We start from the raw sequence: 16402 nt of genomic DNA, 5'->3' as shown, positions 1-16402 counted from the left end.
GAAGAACAAGAACAAGAACAAGAACAAGAACAAGAACAAGAACAAGAACAAGAACAAGAACAAGAACAAGAACAAGAACAAGAACAAGAACAAGAACAAAAGAACAAGAAAGGACCAAAAGCTCAAATAGACCCTCAGTTACAATATATGAACTGAATCCTAATGGTGTATTTCCCAAAGGACAAGAATGTGAATACCCACCCCCACAAGATGGGTAAACAGCTGCCTGGAGAACCAGAAGTGAAGAAGAAAGGCCCTAGACCAGGCTAATGATGTTTGGAACAACTTCCAAGAAGCTGTGAAAGCACATCAGCAAGTTAGGAAATATGTCATGAGCTGGATCAAGCCTGGAATGATAATGATAGAAATCTGTGAGAAGTTGGAAGACTGTTCCCGAAAGCTAATAAAGGAAAATTGTTAAATGCAGGCCTGGTGTTTCCTACTGGGTGTTCTCTTAACAACTGTGCTGAACATTACACTCCCAATGCTAGTGACAGGATAGTCTTACAGTATGATGACATTTGTAAGATAGACTTTGGAATACATGTGTTACAATAATCAATTGTGCTTTTACTGCTATTTTTAATCCCAAAAAGGACATATTATTAAAAGCTATAATAGATGCTACTAATACTGCAATAAAGTGTGCTGGGATTGACATTCATTCATGTCTGTGATGTTAGTGAGGCCATTCATGAAGTTATAAGCTCCTATGAAGTAGAAATAGATGGGAAGACATATCAAGTAAAACCAATGCATAACTTAAATGGACATTTAATTGGGCCATATAGAATTCACAATGGAAGAGCAGTGCCCATTGTGAAAGGAGGGCAATGTACAAGAATGGAGGAAGGAGAGGTGTATGCCACTGAGAATTTTGGGAACATAGGGAAGGGCGTGGTTCATGATGACATGGAATGTTCATACTACATTAAAATATTTTTTAAACTTGTTAATTTATTTTTATTAGATGTTTTCTTTATTTACATTTCCCCTCTGAAAATCCCCTATACCCTCCCCCCTCCCCTTGATCACCAACCCACCCACTCACGCTCCCTGGCCTAGGCATTCCCCTATACTGGGGCATTGAACCTTCAAAGGACCAAGGGCTTCTCTTGCCATTGAAGACCGACTAGGACATCCTCTGTTACATATATGCAGCTATAGCCATGAGTCCCTCCATGTGTTTTCTTTGGTTGGTGGATTAGTCCAAGGGCACTCTGGAGGTGGGACATGTGCCAATAAGGTTTCCAAGAACAAAACACTTGTTAAATTTCATCAACAAAAACCCTTGCCTTCTGCCTAACGTGGCTGGATCACTTGGGAGAAACTAAATACTTAATAGCTCTGAAGAATCTCTGTGATGTGCGGTTCTGCCTGCAGAACCACTGTGGATCCGAACCGGAGCACGGGGAACTCCTGAAAAAAGAACAGGGCTGCAAAAGGAAACATGGGGCCCTGACAAGGGCTTTTTGATCAAGGCCCATATTTTTATTGTTAAAACTGGCTTAAATACAAAGAAGAGTTCCCAGCATGCCCCTGAGTCCTCTGAAGTTGCCATGGCGTTCTCGCGATGATGGGGGGCGGTCCGGGCGACAGTGGGCGGTCCTCCGGCGACGGTGGGTGGTCCGGCGATGGTGGGCGGTCCTGCGACGGTGGGCGGTCCTGCGACGGTGGGCGACACTCTGGTATTCCTGCTGGAGGAGGAGTGGTTAGTGGGGGTGAAAGGCACCAACACTGTGACTTGGGCATTGTAGATCCATATCCACAACTGTGTAACATTAAAGGATCATACACAGCACAGTTAGATCATAGCATACTGTTGCATCCAAACTGTAAAGATGTCAGCAGAGGGGATAACTATTAAACTTAGTTCAAAACCAACTCAACATCTTTATTTTCTAAGCTTTGTTGGAAATGCTGTACTGTTAACTAGTTAGGAATTGCTTACATGTTTTGTTTTGAAGACCTAGGAGATGCTTTTTGGATATTTATATTGCCATATTCTTACTTGGATGATTTGAATGAATATATACATCCAGTTCTGCCCTCTGGTATTGCTTTTTAACCTTTCTGGAATCCATTTTCTAAAAGATAAAGATATTTTTAGTTCTGAGTATATATATATATATATATATATATATATATATATATATATATATTCATGTGTATGTGTGTGTACATATATATATTGGTTTAAAGAAATCAAAACTATTTAAATATTAAAAATGCAGATACTCAAGTAATACAATTCTTTTTTTAATTTTTCAATCCTTGAAATTTTATGACACACCCCTGCTTTGTTGTCATCCACATCGTGTCCCAAGCTTTTAAATCTAGCAACTAGCTAATGTTGAAAATTATAATTCAGTGTCATATTATTTTAGAGTAGCCATCAATTAACAGTTCTGATTGGATCATGACTATAAAATTAGAGCATACAAATAAAGTGTAACCATGTATGAAAACAGCCATAAATAACCATGGATTTGACATTTTGAAAAATGTTTAGTGAAGGAAATGCAGATGAAATGTATGAAAAAAAGAGTTATACAGGAAAGTATCATCTGAATTTTATTCTTTATGCATAAGCTTTTATTTTTATAGAATCAATATAGAAGATTTTAACAAAAACAGTCCTAGGATCATATTGAGTATTTATAAGTAAGCTATTTTATGCTAAATTTTATGCTTTTTAAAGAAAGCTATTTCTAGGAATCAATATATAAGATTTTTAAAACGAGTCCTAAGATATTCATGAGAAAATTCAAATGAGAAATCTTCATTTTAAATTGCTAAGTGTGTAATTCCCTACATTCTAACATGTTTATTGTGAGAAGAAAATAGTATAGTATATGTGCAAAGACATGTCTTGTGTGTGTGTGTGTGTGTGTGTCTGTGTATGTGTGTGTGATCAATGGAATTATGTATTACCATAATTCATACATTCAAGCTCTAATCCCAATATGAGTATATTCATAAGCAGAAACTTGAGAAGATAATTAATATTAAATGCATGCATCTTTATTCCAATGAGACAGATGAGATTGGTGACCTGATAAGGAATTCTACATGCATGAACCAAGGAAATGCCATGTAAGAACACAGTGAGAAGGCAGGCACTGTATAACCAATATAACTGCCTTCCCCCAGATGGAGTATTCTCAAATTTTCAAATTCCCAAAATTGGGCATATTCATCGCAGATGTCTAGCTTCCAGAATGTTGGGAAATATATGTAGTTTAGCAACCAATGTTACTTTTTATTACAACTGGAACTATAACAATATTGCATGAACTTAGTGTGTTTACATGACTAAAAGAATAGGAGCAGGCATACATGACAAGAATCATTGATGTTATTGTTCATGTTTTCTGAATCTCTATGCACAAACTATAAGGGACAAATAGATTCCCTATGAAAACAAGTTCTGATCTATGACAAACACTCCTGGTAGACTACAGTTTTTAAAATTGTGTAATAAAAAAACATCAGCACCTTGCAGAAAATAATAAGCAAGTATATAATTTTATACTAAAAGAATTCAGTAATGGATAAAGATTATAAATGTATTGAAAAATGTTTTGCTAGCCATTTGTTAACATCCTTTTTAAAAATCTCTGTACAGATAGATCAGTGATGAATTTTTATTAGGTTATTCAAGTTACTCTTTTTTTCTTCTTTGTTCTTTGTGTATTCTACATATCAATATTCTGTCAAACCCAAACATAAGCCTGGCAAAGATTTTCTTGCATTGTATAGGCTACCTCTTTACTCAATTGACCATTTATTCTACTGTAAAAAAGCTTTTTTCCCACTTTGCAATGCCCATTTGTCAGATGCCTTATTTCCTTAGCATCTCCATCTCTTCTGTTTGCAATGTCCTTCCTTATGCCTATGACTGTGTTTTATGATGTATTCTTCTAATAGTTTAAGAGCTTCAGGTTTTAAGTTAATATCTTTGATCCAATTTGAAGTTGTTGCTGTTGTGTTTGATATGAGATATATATTCTTTTCTCATTCTACATATAGTTATAACGTTTTCCCATTACATTTTGTGGATAACTCTATCTTTTCTACAGGCTATTATCAAGAAAACAGAGAAGGAGTGACAACAAGGATATGGGGAAGGGTAATCCTTATACACCATCAAGGTTGTATATAGACAAGTTGGAAGTTAATTTTGAGGCCTCAAAAAAAGAAACTGAGCTACCAAAATCCAGATTTAATTGTTCAGAGCTTATACCCAAAAGACTCTTTGATTGGTTGACTGATTGATAGATTGATCTTAATTCTTTAATCATTTTTTTACTGTCCAGACTTCATTCCCCTCCTGGTTTATTGACAAACTTCTCCCCATCCCATATCCCCTACCTCTACAACTCTGCCCAGCTCCAAGAGGATGTTCCCACCCCCACCCCAACTCCAGCAGGCCTCCCCTCTCCCTGGAGCCTCAAGTCTCTCAAGCATTAGGTACATCTTCTCTCACTGGGGCCAGGCCAGGCAGTCCTTTGTTGTTTATGTGTCAAGGCCCTCATATCAGCTGGTGTATGCTACCTGGTTTGTGGCTCAGTATCTGAGAGATCGCTGAGGTCTAGGTCAGTTGGTTTTCCCATAGGGCTGCCCTCCTCAACTTCTTTCAGATTCTCCCCAATTCAATCACAGCGGTCCCCAGCTTCTGTCCGTTGGTTGGGTGCTATTATCTGCATCTGACTCTTTCAGCAGCTTGTTAGACCTCTCAGAGGGCAGCCATGCTAGGTGCCTATCTGCAAGCACACTATAGCATCAGTTACAGTATCAGGACCCTGGGCCTCCCCTTGAGCTGGATCTTTGGGCTGGTTACAGTACCTCCTTTTGCTCAGTCTCTTCTCCATTTTTGTCCCTGCATTTCCTTCAGACAGGAACAATTCTGGGTCAGAGCTTTTAACTATGGAAGGGCAACTCCATCCCTCTACTTGTTGCCCTGTCCTTCTACTGGAGATGGACTCTACAAGTCCCCCTTCCACTGTAGAGTACTTCATTCAAGGTCCTTCACTTTGAGTCCTGAGAGTCTCTCACCAACCAGGTCTCCAGTATATTCTAGAGAGTCTGTCCACATCCTACCTTCTGAGGTTGTCTGTTTCCATTCTTTCTGCTGGATCTCAGGGCTTCAGTCCTGTTCCCCCCACAATACGTGATCATGTTCCCCTGTCTCCCACCCAGATCTCTCCCTCGTCGGGCCACTTGTGACTACTTACTTTCTTCTTCTTGCCAAGTGGGATTGAAACATCCTCATTTGCATCTTTCAGCTTGTTATCCTTCTTGAGCGGTGCGGAGTGTGTCCTGGATATTCTGTACGATTTTGGCTAATATCCACTTATTCATGAGTACATACTATGCATGTCCTTTTGGGTCTGAGTTACCTCACTCGAGATGATATTTTCTAGTTCCATCCACTCGTCTGTAAAATTCATAATGTCTTTGCTCTTAATAGCTGAGTAGTATTTCATTGTGTAAATTAACCACATTTTCTGTACCCATTCTTCCTCTGTGGGATATCTGGGTTGTTCCCAGCTTCTAGCTATCACAAATAAGGCCCCTATGATCATAGTGGAACAAGTGCCCCTGTGGCATGCTGGGGCATCTTTTGGGTATATACCCAAGAGTGGTATAGCTGGGTCTTCAGGTAGCTATATTTAACAATTTTCTGAGAAACCTCCAGATTGATTTCCAGAGTGGTTGTACCAGCTTACAATTCCACCAGCAATGGAGGAGTGTTCCTCTTTCTCCACAACCTCGCCAGCATGTGCTGTCACCTGAGCTTTGATCTTAGCCATTCTGATTGGTATAAGGTGGAATCTCAGGGTCATTTTAAATTGTATTTTACAGATAACTAAGAAATTTGATCATTTCTTTGAGTGCTTCTCAGCCATCTGAGGTTCCTCTATTGTGAATTCTTTGTTTAATTCTATACCCCATTTTTTGATTGGGTTGTTTGGGGTTTTGGTGGTTAGCTTCTTGAGTTCTTCATATATTTTGGATATTAGCCCTCTATGAGATGTGGTGTTAAAGAGGTTTTTTCCCAGTCTGTAGGTTGCCTATTTGTCCTATTGACTATGTCCTTTGCCTTAAAGATGCATTCCAACTTCATGAGATCCTACTTATCAATTCTTGATCTTACAGCATGAGCTATTGAAGTTCTCTTAATGATAGAAATACTTACACATCCATGGTATGATGCCCTACTTACAAGAGTTGAGACATGAATAACCATAGATGCCTATCAGTTTGTGAGTAGACACTGAAAATCTGGAATAATTACATATTAGAATTCTATTTATCAGTAGGAAGAAATTAGATTTAAAATTTTCCAGGAAAATTGATGGAACAAGAGTCTGATACAGCTGTATCCTGAGGGGTTCTGCTAGATCCTGAGCAATAAAGAGCCAGATGCTTGTGGCCAAGCATCAGACTGAGCACAGGAACCCCAATGGAGGAGTTTGAGGAAGGACTGAAGGAACTGAAAGGGCCTTATATGACATCAATGTGAGGGGAGGCTCTTGGTCCTGTGATGGCTTGATGTCCCAGTGTAGAGGAATACTAGACTGGTGAAGCAGCAGTGGGTATGTGGGTGGGGGAGTAATTAATTATCCAATTAAAAAAGGAAAAGAAAGTCATATTATGCCAAAAGAGAGGAAAAAAATACAGGTATCATAGTGCACGCCTTTAATCCCAGCACTCGGGAGGCAGAGGCAGGCAGATTTCTGAGTTCAAGGCTAGCCTGGTCTACAAAGTGAGTTCCAGGANAGCCANGGCTACACAGAGAAACCCTGTCTCGAAAAACCAATAGAGAGAGAGAGAGAGAGAGAGAGAGAGAGAGAGAGAGAGAGAGAGAGAGAGAAGAGAATATTGAATGAAGTAACATAGAATCAGGTTGCCAAATGGTATGTCTTCTTTCCTATATGCAATTGCTAGATTCAATTTTTTCTTTCTCTGTTGAAGATAGAAGGGATGTCTATAGATACCAACAATAAAGAAAGAAATCATGCAGTAAAGGTGGTAGTAGGAGTAAAAATGATGAGAATTACATAAGAAAATACATGTAATATGAAAGTAAAGGTGAAAATGCTGGTAATAAAGTGTGTAGTGGTGTAGTTATAGAAAAGATGGAGATTGGTAGAAGGGTCACCCAAAATGATGCATGAAGAGATCTTACAGGGACTTCTTTATAAGGTAACTATATATATATATTTAACATTATATATATATATATATATATATAATGAACCTTGAGATAGTTTACTTGACAGGTTTGCTGTTATCAGAAGTTCTTAAGTTTTCAAAACAAATTCCCAATGCCAAAAATGAGATACCTTCTCCTTGTGAGTTGTAGGCCATGGAGATTGCATAGACACTAGGACCTTGTCTGGTGTCAGCCTGTTGAAGCCCTATGAGTGCTTCCTCTGCTCCAAAATTATGGACTCACACCTTTGGATCTGTAAGCCCAAATAAATCATTTCTTCTACAGGTTACCTTGATCATGTTGTTTTGTCTCAGCTATAGAAAACCAAACCTATATATCTGGATAAGTGTGTTATTGTTTAAAACTGTCTTCTCCTTGATAATGTGTCATTTATTGAATAGAATTTTTGGTATCAATATTGTCCTAATTAAGAATTTGCTCTTTAATGTTAGCATTATTTCATCATATTTGAAAAATCTATTTATAACTCCTCCCCATGAAAGTCTTTTATATTGTGTTATTTTGTAGAATTTTCATTGGTTTCAAATATTTTTCTTTTTGTATGATAAAGAATAATAATGTAATTACCACAAGCATTTTATAAGAATTAATATTATATGCATATATGTGTAATTTATTGCATGTTACCAGGCAAATAATATGCACTAAAAGTTTGTTGCTATCATTGATGCATCATCATTATTTTCTCTTTAGTGATTCAGATGAAGCATGCTATGAAGAGAAACAAAGCCTAACTGATGGAGGTGTCAAACTTAAAAACCTTGCAATTTTTCTAATTAAATTAACTTACACTCAGGCATATAATACACTGATATATGTACAATCTCTTTTGTACTTATGAAATAAAATCATATTTTCAAAATACCAGTGATATGTTTTTATAATCCAGAAACCATACATATATATATATATATATATATATATATATATATATATATAATGTATTTTTAAAATTTGTCTTCCAAAAATATGGAATTCTATACGCCAATAACAGATATTTTAAGACTCTAAAGTGATCAACACTTCTTCCTATTTCCACAGTATTGAGATTATAAAAATCTTTATTACTTCATAACACAATTAATGAAATTGAAGTTTCTATTCCACTGACAGGTTTTCCACAGAGAGATGGAATTTAACAAAAATTAATTACAAGTCTGTTCTTGTAAATGTAAAATGCCTTTGGTCTCTGCTACATATCTTTCCATTGCCTCTATACCTAAGGAGATATCTTAGCTACTCTCATCACTTAGAATTTTCATTGATTTTAACTTTTAATTTAGTGTATTCATTACATTACTTTCTTTTGTGTAGTATGTAATATTTAAATGTGCATATTTTAAATCCATGCATACAAGTTGCTACATTTAGAGAAAAGGATACTCATGTAAAATTTTAAGGTTAGTTAATTCAATAAACTTACCTATTTTCTTGTCTAATTTTAATTATTTTTTCTTTTATGATAGGAACATACATGTGCTTCTCCATAGCAGGATTTAATATACAAAATATTTTATATTCACAAGCCCTAATTTTTACAATAATCTACTAAACTTATTTAATGTGTATAATTATGACTTTCTACACTTTGATCAACTGCTCTCAGGTTTTCATATATATATAATATATATAATATATATCACATTTTTATTATTGGTTTTCCACTGGTGGACATGTACGCATTTTCAACAATATTTTTCCTTTTTTATTATTTGGGAATTTTATATGCAAATATAATGTAATTTTTAAATTAATTCTTTGATATTTCATATGAGATGTTTTGAACATATTCACTCCTTCCCCCAACTCTTCTCAGATCCATATGTACAATATTGTAACATAAAAGAAAATCAAATATCGCCTTGGAATGCAAATTTTAGTTTTTCTCAATAAATATCCAGAACATGTAATATATGAAATAATTGCAACTTTACGATTTTAATGAAATGCTCATGTTTTATGTATTGTTTGATTCCATAGTTTATAAGTTTGTTCTTAACAGCTCTAAAATATTTGTTTAAACTTTAACTAAATAATTACTGTTGCTGCTTTCTGTTAGAAGATCCTTCAAGATTGTTAGTTCTATTTCTTTAGTATTTTATAAATATTCTAAAATAATCATGTTAAATTTAACCCAAGCTAATATTATTTTGATTTGACTTTCAAGAGCATGTTGTATAGGCTAAAAAGAATTACTGTCATTTTACTATTTAGTGTTCAAATTGAATACAACTATGTTCCTTTATTTGTTTCATTCTTCAAATAGTTTGTTGCTAGTATGTAAGAGAACATATCCTTAGTTACTAATTTTAAATAGTTTATTACTTCTAAGAATTTTTTGGATTGTTAATTCTTAGCAATATTCTGTGTAAATTAGTAAGTTGTTTCTTATGTTGGAATTATTATTTTTTATTATTTTTAATTTTTCATTCTCATTTTGTTGCAGAGACTAGACTCTTAAATGCAATACTAAATAGAAAGGTTAGTGTCTTCTATTTCATGGAGTGAAAATTAAGTCAATTCGGATATTGGTTGACTACCTACACAGCTTTGTGCTATCATTACCCAATCATAATTGGTAGGCAGTATACCACTGTAAATCAAAGGTTTTGTCACTTGTTGGGATTAATAAGGAGTATTTAAATACATTTCCTTGTGTTCGTATACCTGTTTGAATGTATTGAAAATGTTCATATTACCCTTTCATTACATACTTCATAATAAATCATATTTAATATTACCAGATTATGTTTTATATAAAGCAATCTTAACGGGTGATCATTGATTATTTTCAAAGGAGTACGTTATTTTTCCCAAACTTTTGTCCTATTGTTACCCAGTTAGTAATTTCTGATTGTATTTCTTCTTATTTTAGTGGATTTTTCTTGTTTCAAAATTAATGAGATGAATATACATATTAAATTTTAAATTTTCTTCTTTCATTATATATATATATATATATATATATATATATATATATATCAATTTAATGCTATAAATTATTTCTAGCAATGACCTTGTTAGATCTCACAAATATTGAAATATTTATTAATTTGAAAACATTTTCCAAATTTTATCATGTCTTACTGAAAGTGTTTAAAGGAAAACTGACATATGGGTGTTTAGGTACCAACATGCATGTGCATGCATGTGTGTGTGCCACAGACAAATTGTTTTCCATTTTATACCCTGTTGCAATTGACCAGTTTTGTCAGATTTTCAATTCCCCAATTAAAAAAAATTGATGTGGAGGCTTTAAACACTTTCTAAAAGAATCAATGCTGTTAGGTCATGAAGGAGAATAAGATGGTTCCAAACTGAAAGTAAATTTCAGTAGTGAACAAGAAATTACTTGAATGATCTGAGTACCTCTTTTCCTATACCTCTACATTCCCACTAAACCACATGGAAAACAAACAAACAAACAAAAAAACAAACAGAAAAGCACTGTCAATGTCTTACCTTTTTACTCCAGAATAAACTTGGAATAGAATATTTAATTTGACATACCTGAAAGTGTGTGTGTGTGTGTGTGTGTGTGTGTGTGTGTGTATCAATTTGTCAAGAACAAAGAATTTAAGGATCAATTTATGTTCAGAAATATTCTTTTATTTGAGGAGACTCAGGTTTGCCACAGCTAAACTCACTAAATTAAGTCTTGCCACTGAGATAGTACATGCAAAAAGAAGCAAAGTATCTTTCATATATATGAAAGTAGGTACCTTTATTATGATAAAAATGGTTGCATAATTAAGTGAAATAAAATGTCCTTAATTGTCAGCTATTGTTCCCTTTGATTGGAAAAATAGAAGTTAGGGGAAAATGATAGAAAGCCTTCACATATTTTTCCATATGTTATTATCAAAACTTTTGTAATAAAAATTATCACACTGAATTTATGCATTATTTGTACAAAATAGTTTTACATAACACAATTTTAAATGATTGCTTAGAAACCATCATTTTCCATTTAATATATTTTGTTAAGAATTAACTACTCTTGTCTTATTTATTATACATATCTAGGGTTTAAGGCTGATCACTATAAAGTATAACTGAATAATCCACCTTCTGAATTAAAAAAAAAACAAAATGAAAAAAAAACAAAAAACTTTTAGCTGAGTGTCTGAAAAGGTCCTGTTGTATCAGTATATTCAGTATCATAACTAAATTTAATATACGATAGCGTCAACTGTTATGTGCAAGCAAAGTCAGTAGGTATTGCTTCTTGGCCTTTTGGCTAAGGTCAAGTGCAGTAGGTATGTGTCACAAGTACATCATATATGCATATCTCTTTTGTCCCTTTTCCTCTTACCACAATCTCATCCCCCTTCCAAGATAGTCTGTCTCCTATTTTCTTATATATTTGCCTTATTCCACATGTATATGTGTGTGTGTGTATATATATATATATATATATATATATATATATATATATATATATATATATATAGAGAGAGAGAGAGAGAGAGAGAGAGAGAGAGTTTTCTTTATCTGGACATATTATTGTGGGCATTGAAGAAATAAATGTGAGCATTCAGGTATCACATGACATGTATCCACTGACTTTATTTTTAAGCATGTTCTCTAGTATGTTACAACTGGATGTAATACTAGAGATATTTTTATTGTGAGGGAGTCTCCATACTTTGTAAATAGTAGGCAGAGTCTCTATAGCAATACACACTTGATCACTTTTCCATACAACCACACACCAGCATTTGTGAATTTCTCTTTTATTTGTTTTGTTTTGATTATAACTGTACTGACAGGTGTGATATGGTATCTCAGTGAAGGATTCACTTATATTTCATTATAGCTGTACTGACAGGTATGATACAGTATCTTGGTGAAGTATTAACTTATATTTCCCAGATGACTAAGGATGTTGAGTATTTGTCCATGTATTTATTGGCCACCTGAGCTTACTCTTTTGAAAGGAGGCTATTCATATTCTCACACCATATGCCAATTCAAATATATTTAACTTATTTGAATTCTTCACATGTTACAGTTATTAATCCCTAGTAAGATGACTAGATATCACATATTTTCTCCTAATAAGTAAGATGCTTATTCTCTTTGTAATGTATGCTCTTTGGTATGCAGGAATATTTAATTTAATGAAGTTCAATATGTACATTTTTAGCTTCCTAGGTCAGCCAATATAGTCACACTTGGGTAATCATTCCTATGCCAATAGCCTGAGGTAGTTGTCCTATGTTTCCTCTTAGGAGTTTCAAACTTTTCTTATAATAAGATCTTTAACCATTTTGATTAAATATTGAGCAGAGTAAGAGATACAGACATAGTTCTAATTTTTTTACGTGTGGTTTTCCTTTCCCAGCAACAGTTACTGAAATGAGGTGAAGGTAACAACATGTATGTTTTCAGATGCCTTTGTTTAGAGATAATTATTTCAATGATGCAAATATCCTTTTGATGTTTCAAAATGAAAAGTTTGTTTTACATGGTGTTTTCATCATTCTACTATTGTGACTTTTGCGTAGAAAACTATTTCTTGAATTCTTTGTCATTCATTATTTTCCTTTGTAATATGTATATTATGCTTTACGTTTAGTAATTACAGTATGATGTTCACTTGCCAAATACTTTCCATGAGGACATAGATTTAGTTTTATAAATCAAACAGTTGTAAAATCACCTTTTAACTTTGACATAATTATGTTCAATAGCAGGCTACTACATTCATGTATTAAGGAAAATAAGAGATAATGTGCTTTCCTAAAGGACTTAGTGATCATCGTAATCTAATTAAGTTTTATAAGGCTACCACTAAGTGGCAGTGCAGCAACATTCTTACATATAGTATTGACATGGAGCTTTGCAGTTCAGATATCTTTCTTTTAAAAGTTTTGCTTTAGCTCTAAGAGCTAAAGGAAAGAAATGTTATTCTTAATTTTTGTTAAACTTTGGTTTTAACTGCATAAACATGAATGGAAATCATTAAATTAAAGTTCTATATCAACTAAAACCTATGGTTTGTCAATTATTAATACAAGCAAGAAAATAAAATATTTGTTTAAAACAGGCTTTGATGATGTTTTTAAATCATAGACACATTTATTGTTTCAGTTTTTAGAGTCAATATATGTAGTAGTCAACAGGATAATATGTCTTGTATTTTATCACATGACATATTGTATCCAGAAAAGATTGCTGGCATATTTCACTAAATGGAATTTTATTGCTAATCTCTGACAAATTTGCTATTAGATGCACTCATGATGTCAGAAGTAACTTTAAGGATTGCATTATAGCCTGACTCCTAAGGATATTAGAGACTCAATATATTTACAAGAATTACTATATTTACATAGCCAGTTTCCTACAAAACTTATACTAGTGCTTAACTGCTTTTTATCTTCATTCAGATATTTTTATAATTTTGGTATTTGAAACTCATGTTATGACCCCAAATAACTTCAAACTAAGAAAATACATCACCTATCTGAATTTGTTCAAATAGCTTTATATTTGACATATCTTCTAAGACTTAAATATGTTTTCCCAGTGCTATGCACTAATAGGTAGAAAGATGTAATTTACCTTCCAAAGTAAGTTCAATTTGCTCTTACATAGTAATGAAGGAGGTCATAGTTGTGTTTCAAAAGGAGGCATATTTGAAATGTGTTCACATCTTCCAGTTAGTATAAATGAAACTAAAATATTATTTTAAATATAGTTACCTATGTTTCATTGTAAGAATTATTTCTCATTTTTAAAACAGTCTATATATACTCTCACTCATAGGACTGGATAATAGTATTTTAACTTTGTTACATTTTGGCTGCTGTCAACTTTTAATTTAGTCTCAGGGAAAAATCTGTATGTCTCCTTTGCAATTTTCTGTTCCTTAAATCAGAGACCCCATAATATATGTCCTTAATTAATATTGCAACCTATATGGTTTGATCTATTTATGTTGACCTTTGAGATAAGAGGGTTATTGCAGAACCTCTAAGGGAAAATACTGGTGAAGATTTGTTCTCCATCAGTTGAATGACAGAAATTCCTGCAAAGAAGTGAGGCATGGGTTTCTTTTTGTGAATCACTACAAATTAGAATTAAATAACCAAGTGTCAAGAGGAAAATTTCACCTCAAAATCATAGTTTTGGTTTACTATGTAATAATTAATATGTTAACTTAATCTATAAAAATGTAGTATATCAGTATTTTTAATGATTGTATTTTATATATATTACTCAAAAATGTGAGCTTTCAAAAAAGTTAGCAATATAAATACCCTTCTGTATCCCACCAGAGTTTATTTCCCTTAAATCTGATTTATGTACTATATTAAGATCAACTTTCCTTATTTGATCAGTAGGTTGTCAATATATAAAACCAAAATAGCTTGCAAAATGTGATTCACAACATGTCATTATGAAAAAAATCAATCTTATAATAATGATTTTTACACTATAGAGAGTGCATTATACACTAAATAGAGCTTGTTTTTTAAACAAATGCCATATATTAGATTTAGTAACAATAATGTGATTGACTATAGTTTCATGCCTACAGGAAGATAGAAAATAACATATGCTCAACTGTATCCAAAAATTAATGTAGCTGTTAGGAAATTAAAGTTTACATAGCACAAACATTTACTATGTGTTTCTGTGTTAACATTTAAATTCTTATTCCTATGCATCCTTCAAATTCAACCTGGGAACAATTTTCTTTCTCATTTTGACTTTACTGTCTGAAACAACAGCTCCTTATCACAGAATTTACTTAAAATTTTTTACATTAGTTTAGAAATAATAAAATTAGATGTATAATCATTTTATTTATATTGGTGATATTTCAAATTGTCTAAAACTGTATTTAATAATGAACTTTTACATATGAAATATACAATGATAGAAAAATTCTTTATCATTGTAGAAATTATAACTAGACAATATCAATCTATCTCCTTAGCCTAAGTAATTTCACTGACATTGATGCTACCATAGTATAGTTCAAGACTCTAAAATAAACACCTCTATGCATGAACTTCACCCCATATGACTAAATAGTAATAATATTTAAAATATTTTGGGGAGGATTACAGCTGCTGATATACATATCTACTACTGTAAAAAGCATAACAGGTTAGGCCATCAATTTGTTTTAATATACAAAATTATATTCATCACCAAGGAGTAATACTGCACTATTGCAACTTTAAGGGTACTATGCAATGCTGAATATTATTGTGCTTCATGGGTTTCACAAGTTGGTAGTAGGTCTATGCACTGCTTCCCTCCATTGGCAGTTTCCAGAGCAACTTCTGGTATTATAATAGCTATACCTCAGAAAGGAAGCTTTCAGTCCAGCTCCAGCTCTATTTCTCCAAGTTCTATAGCTGCTGATGGTGTCTTCAGCAATAGAGACTTACTTTCAATCACTAAGAGGCAACAAATGGCAAGAGCCATAATAACCTATACTGTTTTGGGGAATCTTTTGGACAAACCTGACCAGAAACTCAAATGCTCATTTCTCATGCCTGGTATTGTGTTTTGGTGTTAGTTTATGGATCTTGTGGGGAGTATTTTCAGCCTAAGTTGCATACCTTCATATCTATTTTTTTAAAGTGAATCTAAAATCTTTATTTTCTTTGAAACTATTGCCAGGAGCTGAATAAAATAAATAGAAGGTACAGTTTTGCTTAGTTTTGTTATCATATTTTGGGATTTGTTTTCTTATGGGGATATTTTTTGTCCTTTTTTATTCTTTTTCTTTTTTTCAAATACAAATAAAACATGAAAAACTTTACTTCAAAAAATATCTAACAGTTCAACAAAAATCCTTACCTGTGTTCTAGACACGGACAGGCTACATCATAGCTTAAAATCCAATGGTGAAAATGGGGATTTAGAGTTGTTTGGTAGTCACATGTCAAAAAAAACCAAAGTTCTGGAGACACCTTTAATTCAGTTAGCCACACCAGCAGGGACCCAGTGGCAGTTGCCTAACAGCAATTTTCCCACACCAGTAAGGAGTTGGGACTTGATTTTTCCTGCTTCCAAAAGTGTTTATTAAATCCCGTGCTCATGCCGGCAAGATACTGCTGAAGGGTCCCTGATATTGTGGCCTCTTGTGAGGCTACGCCAGTGCCTGGTAAACACCGAAATGGATGATCACAG

At 33.5% G+C, this 16402-nt stretch overlaps 1 pseudogene; it reads left to right on the top strand.

Annotated features, from left to right (window-relative positions):
• Positions 1–33: 33 nt before the first annotated feature.
• Positions 34–1867, top strand: LOC110314068 (annotated as a pseudogene).
• Positions 1868–16402: the final 14535 nt, after the last annotated feature.

This window comes from Mus pahari, chromosome X (assembly GCF_900095145.1).
Source record: "Mus pahari chromosome X, PAHARI_EIJ_v1.1, whole genome shotgun sequence".
Lineage (NCBI taxonomy): Eukaryota > Metazoa > Chordata > Mammalia > Rodentia > Muridae > Mus > Mus pahari.
The sequence above is the reverse complement of the archived record's forward strand: the minus strand, read 5'-3'. Positions and strand labels throughout refer to the sequence as shown.